This window comes from Ictidomys tridecemlineatus, chromosome 8, assembly GCF_052094955.1.
Source record: "Ictidomys tridecemlineatus isolate mIctTri1 chromosome 8, mIctTri1.hap1, whole genome shotgun sequence".
NCBI lineage: Eukaryota > Metazoa > Chordata > Mammalia > Rodentia > Sciuridae > Ictidomys > Ictidomys tridecemlineatus.
In genome coordinates, this window is record NC_135484.1 from 32,187,265 (window position 1) to 32,196,060 (window position 8,796).

The window sequence follows — 8,796 nt, forward strand, 5'->3', positions numbered from 1 at the left end:
AGAAGAAAATAATATGGGAATTTTTAGCAGGAAGCACCTTCATTTTTTAAAAAGTGGAAGGAGAAGAAAGTATATAATGCAGGGAAGGCTGACCCATGGCACGAGAGCTCTATTACTCACCACCTCCTGGACTTCCCACGCCCACTTTATACCATGGCCATGGACTTTAAATGCTCTCAATATAGAACCTGTCACAGATTGCACTCCTTAAATATATCCATAGCCATAGCTCCATGTCATATTTACTCTAGAACTTTCCAGTTCCTTCAGTAAGAGTGGAGTCTAATCCTCACTGAGCCTAGGCAGATTTGTGGCTCACTTGTGACCAACTGAATGCAGCATTCCACTGGCCTCCCAAGATTAGATTTTAGAACATGAGGCAGCTTTCTCTACCTTATTAACTAAAAGACTTACTTCTAAAGCTAAAATACACACCATTAGCTGCCAGGTAAGCATTTCAATTACTCTAAGGTCATCAAACTGTAAGGAAGGCTAAACTATCCCTCCAGAGCTACATATACACACACGTATATGTGTGGCTACAATGTGTGTACATGTACTTCTTATATGTGTGTACATGAGTATCCATAAATATACAATTGTATGTGTGTATATATCTATTTGGTAATGTGTCTGTGTGTGTCAAGGCTGAGAGAGCAAGAGTTCCTGTCGGGCCCCAGCTGCTCCAGATCCCACTGCTCTCAACCACTCTCTGTACTATATAAGAGACCTTGCCCAGCTAAGGCCCTCCTAAATTCCTAACTGTAGAAACCAAGAGTGACAATAAAATTTTTATTGTTGCTTTAAATTACTAAGTTTTGGGATGGTTTAGACAGTAAAAATGATTAAAATGGGGGCTGAGATTGTGGCTCAGTGGCAGAGCGCTTGCCTAGCATGTGTGAGGCACTGGGTTCAATTCTCAGCACCATGTATCAATAAAATAAAGGTCCATTGACAACTAAAAAATATTTTTTAAAATGATTATAGTGCATATTAGATAGTAACAACCAGTAGAATGTGTTGCCCATGAGTGGAAAGCTATTTACCTTCCCTTGCTCAGTTACAGATGAAATTTTAAGCACCTATAAATAAGATGCTTTTTAAGCATCTTTTATAGATTCCTCAAATCACTCAATGAATTTTTTAAACATTTAGATATAACACTGGCTTTGATACTTTTCCAGAAAATTATTATTTGCATAACTAACACTCTCCTTGTATGTTCTTCCTTCCCCCAAAAAAACATAGGGAAACTGTGAGGAAATGAAAGACCCTAGCCCAGTTAGCCCAGTTACCTAAGGCCAAGATATGAAACCAAGATACCAGGCACCCCATAAACAGGTTTAGGCGCCAGGCATGCTTTCCAGACAACCGGTTGAAGAACAGAGCACCCACATCCTGGGGCATGAATGAATAAACAGGAACAGATAAGCAGGAACAGAAAGAATAGAATGCAGACCTGTGGTTTTTGGAATGCAGACCTGTACCCCCTAGGAGACCTATATGCTAGATTTAAACAAACCAATAAGAAACCTGTTGCTTCCCATGCGTGAAACCTGTCCTAAACCCTATAAAAATCTCTGTATCCCCAAGTCCGGTGTGCCAATTCACCAAAGCTCCGGCTGAGGTGCTGCTGGGCACCCGCAGGCGCCTGTGTCCCAATAAACCTAAACCTCTTGCTTTTGCAGCCAGTGTTTCGTGTGATTCTCCTTGGACAGGGAAACGGGGGTCTTTCATAAACGGGGTGTCTTTAACAGAAAGATCTAGAACTGAGTACCAGAATGGTATGGAACAACCATTTTGGTCCATTGGACCTGCCTTTAGATCCATTTCAGCCCTTCACTTGACATGTCCAGCAAGTAGTCATGGACCATCAAGCCCATGGGAATTTTAGGGAGTCCCAAAGGTCATCAGTGCTAAGTGAGCCCCTCAGAATTCTAAAGGGGAATTCGTGCCTTTACAACTTTTTATAATCTTGGAGACACCTGTAATGGTGATCACAGAGATGCTTCATCTTTTTTTTTTTTTTTTTATTTTGTGATATCCCACTTGCCCTCTCCTGTCTTCCCACATACATGCCATCTTCAAGATAATCCATGTGTTAATGTTTTTAATTAAACTTGTTCATCGCACAAGCTGTATTAACTACCATAAGACGGATATTGAGACACAGCCCCCCATGCCTCCTTCTCTTCCTCCCCATTTTTCCTCTGTGCAATCCCCACCTCATCTTCCTCTACAGGGCTTACATCAACTTGGATCATCTGAAGCACCTACATTGCTAGTTATGTTTTTGTGTCTCTGTCCCTCATTCCTTCCTTTCATCAGGTTCTTCTTAGCAACTTTTATTATTATCCTTTTGACTTCTCTTCCAGGAATGCAGGCACAGAACATGTGACAGGCTGGATGACTGGGTATGACTCCCGAGAAGGCTGGTTGTTGGCAATGGCCATTGTCCTTTCTCACTTAGGAAACAGACATTCCCTCACCGGAAGGGCTCACTGACCTCTCCCTTTACTAATTGCTTTGCTATTGTTTCCACATCAGCTAGGCTACACTTTCCAGGAGGCAAGTTAAGGGGGGGGAGGGGGAGCACTGTTTTTCAGCTACTATTGTCCTATCATCACCATGGAGACAGATGTTGTATGAAATCAGCAACTTTATTGTGAAAACAATGTAAGTTGAAAACTGGCCTTGAGGAAGTTACAAAGAACAAGAAACTCAGTTCTTACAGAGTCCCCTGTGGGTTTTCTTTGCTTTATGAGTTTTTCTTTTAAATAGGTTTCATTGCAAGACCATAATATAAAATAAAATAAAAGTGAACGGGTCAGCTTTTGAAAGTCTTCAGTGATTACTTGATCCCATTGTAGGAGAAAAGGCCTTGGTAGGAGATGTGAAAACGAAATCAAAGTTGTACAAATTCACAGGACATCAAAGCAGCAAAAGAAACAACAATGGTGATTGTGTTGTGCATTGAACATTGGCTGGGGTGACTTTTTTCTTCAGAATATAAATGGGAAGTTCTATTTCTAGGCTAAAATTAGGAATAAAAATATGTACATCCAGAATCGGGTACTTTCTCATTAACTAATTAGAGCCCTAATCCATCATAAATGAAATTATTCAGAATCCAAATGCTTGCTGATAAATTAAATAATTGCACAACTAACTTTTCAATATCAAAAAAGATACATAGAAGGTTAGGATTGTGGCTCAGGGGTAGAGCACTTGCCTAGCATGTGTGAGGCACTGGGTTCAATTCTCAGCACCTCATATAAGTAAATAAAGGTCCATCAACAATGGGAAAAAAAAAGATACATAGACACCCAGGATTGAACAATAAAATGAGACTAAAATAAATGAATATGAACTTCATGTTATTATCAACAGTGTGCCAACAGTAACTCTAGGGGACATGTTACCCAGAGGGTTTGTTTCCTCCAGTGGTTAGGAAGTATCATTCAGGGACTAAATCATCAAGGTCAAGGGTAATTAGACCTAGATTGATTTAAAAGACAAGGACGTTCCTGATTCTTTGTATGAGATTACCTAGGAAGAAGCCTAATGTAACACAAGAAGGGCACACCATCCAGAAGCACTAGAAATTTACAATAAAATAATCCAATAGCATACAGACATAAGTGCAATCATGTTTTCATTACTACGAATTAGAATTTAAATGTATTACAAAGACAAGTTTATGGACTTCTTTAAGAAGTTATGGATATCTCTTTTGAGTAAATTATGGATATCAATATGAAGTTGCTAAACTCCATAATATGTGGTAATTCATATAGACACATTTAAATTAACAAATCAGAAAATTTCAAAAACAAGTGAGATTTAATGGATGTGAGGGAAAAATATGAATGTATTTACATATTTATTATTATAAATCAGGCTAAGACAATTTTCTGGATATATAAGGCATTTTATATCAGAAACCTGGGTTCAAACCTCAGATCTGCCTTTTGCATGCTGTACAATTTAGATACATTTTAAACCTCAGAATCTGAGTCCTCATTGGTGATATCCATCTCACAGTGTGGTGAAAAGATTCAATAAAATGCACACAAAGAGCTTATTTCAACTCTTGACACAGAACTATTATTATTGTTAGTATTAGTCAGTGGTAAAATCTACCAATTTAAAAAAAAATAGTTGTAGATGGACACAATACCTTTATTTTGTTTGCTTTTTTAAATTTAAATATGGTGCTGAGGATCGGATCCAGTGCCTCACACATACTAGATGAGTGCTCTACCATTGAGCCACAACCCCAGGCCACAATCTACCAATTTTAACAGCTATTTTTCATGCCTTACAAGTTTAAGTTAATAATACACACTTTTTAACACTAATTTTATTAGTGTCTGATATCTGGTCTTTGCATTCATGCCTAAAATCTACATATTTCATCATATAATTATTTCTGACCAGAATTAAAAATTATCATAGAAGACACTTAAATTTGTGAAGAGTTTTCCTAGATGATCCAATAATCTGAGAGCTATCACAGTAAAAGAGCCTAAGAAGCAATGAGAAGAAAGAAAATTGAAAATTAAGTAAGTGCTTAAAATACTTACTCCCACAGTAAATATTTGCTTTACATTTGCAATATCACATTAAAAGATTATAAATGTCAGTTTCTTTGGAAACTAAGTTGCCTAGGATTTAGATCAACCAGTTAATGCCATGAGTAAACATGCTCCATCAGCAATCTGAGGCATGAGCAGGAGAATAATTGGAAAATAGTGAAGAATTATACAATTATATTCCATTTGTTAAGTCTAGCGAATGTGACAGATAACTGTTTACCTCTGAAATTGGTTTCTGAGAAATGAAAAGAACACAGGGAACATGGAGAAAAATCAAATTAGATTTGGTTATGAGCTTTTCAAAAGGCAGGGAACGTCTATTCAGAAAGCCAGGCCTATCCTGTGCCTTGTTATTTCAGAACCACAACTTGCAATATCTGAAATAACATGATTTGGAAACAATGGGTCTTGGGCCTTTATAATATTACAATTTTCTCAAAAACACCCTAACTGTCTTCTGATTCAAATCTTCCACTCCTAAGAACCTATCTTGGGCATTTTCTTCTGGTTTTTCATCACATCTTAAAAGCAGAAGAGAAAGGCCTAGACACGATGTTCTGCCTCCCACTTGTATTACCCATGATCCTTCACTGCCTTCCCAGGGTGCTAACAGGGGGCTCCTTGTCCTCACTGACCTACCAGGGACTTTCCTGTGACTCCCAGCCACAGTCCTCTACTACACCATTGCAATCTGAAAGATACCAGTTAACTTCCGTTTTCCATCCTTTGCATTTATTTTCTATTTGACTGGAAAGACAGTATAGTGTAAGGCAATCAGGAGATTAAGCAGCTGTCTAACTATCTAAAACTAAAGTTGAATCTGATGTCAGCCTGGAAGAAAACATAGAAACATGTGAGATAAGTTATCTAAACTTTTGTCACCTTTCTCAGAGAGGCCAATCCCACTCTGACCTAATCCTAAAACAAATGACTATATTTCAAAACCTCCAGGGAACAAACTATTTCTATTTTAATCCCATTCGGAAAAAGACTTCAGGAGTCTGGGTTAGCCCAGCATCTTCCCTCATTCTTCTTGGGACTATCTACCATTGCGCTTCAGGCAAGCCCTGCCACGGTAACACCCAGGCCACCGGACACTTCAAGCTGCAGGAGTCATCTAGACTCTATTTTCTAGTAGACACAAAGCTCAACCCCTCAAAGTCACTTTGCTATTTAAATCTTGCTCTGGACTCAATTTTTAGTTTCTGACTTCTTAAGACTTTTGTCTTAAAATATTTCAATTAGAAATAAATCTGTAATGTCTCGCCGTTGCCTGAAGTCTGACACTTTTGCCGAGGAAGATATTCTTGAACTCATTTCCAATAAAGCTTCTTTAAGGACACTCTGAGCCAAAGTGGAATAACTTTCTGGTAAACATCCCTTCTAACATCTGGATATCTGAGCACCAAGGTTAATGAGTCTGGCAGCCCTTTGGTTGTTGTTCACCTTAATAGCTATGAAGACCTGGAACATGTTTAAGGACTAGAAAGAACTAAGTACTTTTAGTAGATACTAGGTAAACTCACAAAAGAAGAACAAACCGTTCCAGGGATGGATTATGAGAGTGAGTCTTTGCAAACCCAGGTCTGGAGCTGCATTAGGGATTGGTAAACTGAGAGGACGCTCCCTGGATTCTTTTGCCACCACCTGCTTATGCCTTTCTTCTTTTCTGCCTGTTTCTCACTTTTATCAGGCATCCCAGAGATGGACCAGTGATGCCCAATTTACCATTAGAATCTTTCATTCCTCTAAATACGTTTGTTCATATTTGGGCTTGAAATATTAATGTTAACCTGCTAACATACATGTATTTCCCTCCTTTCCCTTGAGATCACTCTGGGTCTAAATGGGAAGTTGTGAGGTGCTCCAGACAAGTTTTCTATGCTTTCCGCCACCTTAGAAATTCTTCCATTTATTTGCATTATGTATATAGGGTAAAAATGGGAGTTCATAATCTGCTTGAATCAAATGTATGAAATATGATATGTCAAGAACTTTGTAACGTTTTGAACAACTAATAAAAAAATAAAAATAAAAATAAAAGAAATTCTTCCAAAGTGAGAAGAAAACACACCCAACTTGTTTGGGAAACAGTAGATCCTCTTCCTGCAACTCCCCCGTCCCCTCCCTAGTCAGACTCTTCCTTGTAGTTTCCAGTTACTTCCTGAAACCTCTAATCAAATATTTAAGAAATACTCATAAAGTACTGAAAATGTGTAAAATTAATAGTAGTAACAGAACATTATGGGGATTCTTTTCAGTTAACTTAAAGAAATTACAAATTTAAAGAATTTCAATTTTCAATGCCTTGGGGAAAAAATTAAGGTCTAATAGATGAGATAAATTGTCATGTTGTGGTTTCCCAAAAACAAAGTTACTAAAAATCTTTCAAAATTCACTCAGAGCTTTTGTTTTCCCTTTAACTTTGGGAAATAAATTTTAACTTTTGTAATAAAAATAGATTATAGATAGGTTTGGGGTTGTGGCTCAGCAGTAGAGCACTCACCTAGCACGTGCGAGGCCCTAGGTTCAATCCTCAGCACCACATAAAAATAAACAAATAAATAAAATAAAGGTATTGTGTCTGACTACAACTAAAAAAATAAATATTTTTTAAATAGATTATAGATATAGAAAGGAAGCAATATTACTTAAAATTAGATGTCCTCTGCATCATTTGTGCAAAGTCCTAGTTAGGTGTTCAGAATAAATATTATGAATAGTTTCCAAATTGAAATTAGTGTTGTCATATGTCATAACAAAAATTTGCAGCTTTAACCACCCATTTATGTTTTGGAGAGCTCTAATTTGTGTGTGTGTGTGTGTGTATGTGTGTGTGTGTGTGTGTGTTGGGGAGTACCAAGGACTGAACTCAGGGGCACTTTACCACTGAGCCACATCCCCAGCCCTATTTTGTTTTTTATTTAGAGACAGAGTTGCTTACTGCCTTATTTTTGCTGAGGCTGGCTTTCAACATGCATCTTCCTGACACACCAAACACACACACATACAATCTAACCCTCCCACAATAACAGAAATCATCTTCATCTTGATGTATCTCTGATTTAATCTGCATATCTAGAGCTGTAAAATAGTCCAGGCAATGAAAAATATCCAAGTTCAAAGCCACAACCCCAGCCAGTTGCCTCTCTTACTTCTCTTACTAATTTCTAAGTGTCTGATAATTTTTCTGATGCTACGTCTTGGTAATAATGCATGCATCGCATGTGTTAAAACATACAAAGCACATGGAAAAGTACCTAGCACAGAGTAATTATTAGCGGCCATCACTGCCACCACCACCACCACCACCATCATCATCATCATCATCATCATCATCACATAGCTGTATTTTTAGATTTTTGTTTATTAATTAAAAACTGGGTACTTACAAAAGGAAACAAAGTGAATAACAGGGGAAGTTAAAAGTTTCCAGATGCAGCCATATAAAATATTAGAAAAAAATCATTACAAGCCTGAGACTTTTCTAAGAGAGGCTTTTGAAGCATTTTTGTTATTTCATTCTATTTGTCTTAGAACATTGTGGGCTTGGGAGGTAGAAATCAACAAGTGACAAAATTTAAAAGGTCTTGAACATTTGAGCCAAGACTGACACAAACCAGGCAGCAGTGGGGAGGCAGGGAGGTGGAGAGCTTTTTAGAATGCTTATTAACAGCAACAAAGCAAATGAATTTGAAAGGAGCTCAATAGGGGATGATGAATAACTTTCTCCAGAGTTAGAAATGGAAAATGGAAACTAATTGTATAAGGCTCATAATTACTCTTCTAGGATTGATGTCACTTTCACTTGCTTTATTTAATGTATTGCCCCAATTATGTTATTTTAATAAATTTATAGCACATTAAAACAGTCTTCTCCCCCCTGCCCACACAACACCACGTAACCCTGCCACCCAATAGAAATTATCTGCATCTTGTCATACCTTTAAGTTAACCCCTGAATCTAGAGTTGCAAAATAGTCCAGGCCATGGGAAATTCAAATTCAAATCTGTAACCCTAGCATCTTCAGTCCTCCAAACTCTCTTCTCTCATAGATTTTAAAGTCTCTAGTTCTTTTACTACAATAATTTCAAGAACCCTCATGGTTTGTACTTTATAAGAGATTATAGGCTTAAAAATCTCTATTTCTCAATTTCCATTGTAAACATTAGTTACAAGAAATAATCCTCAGAGAAG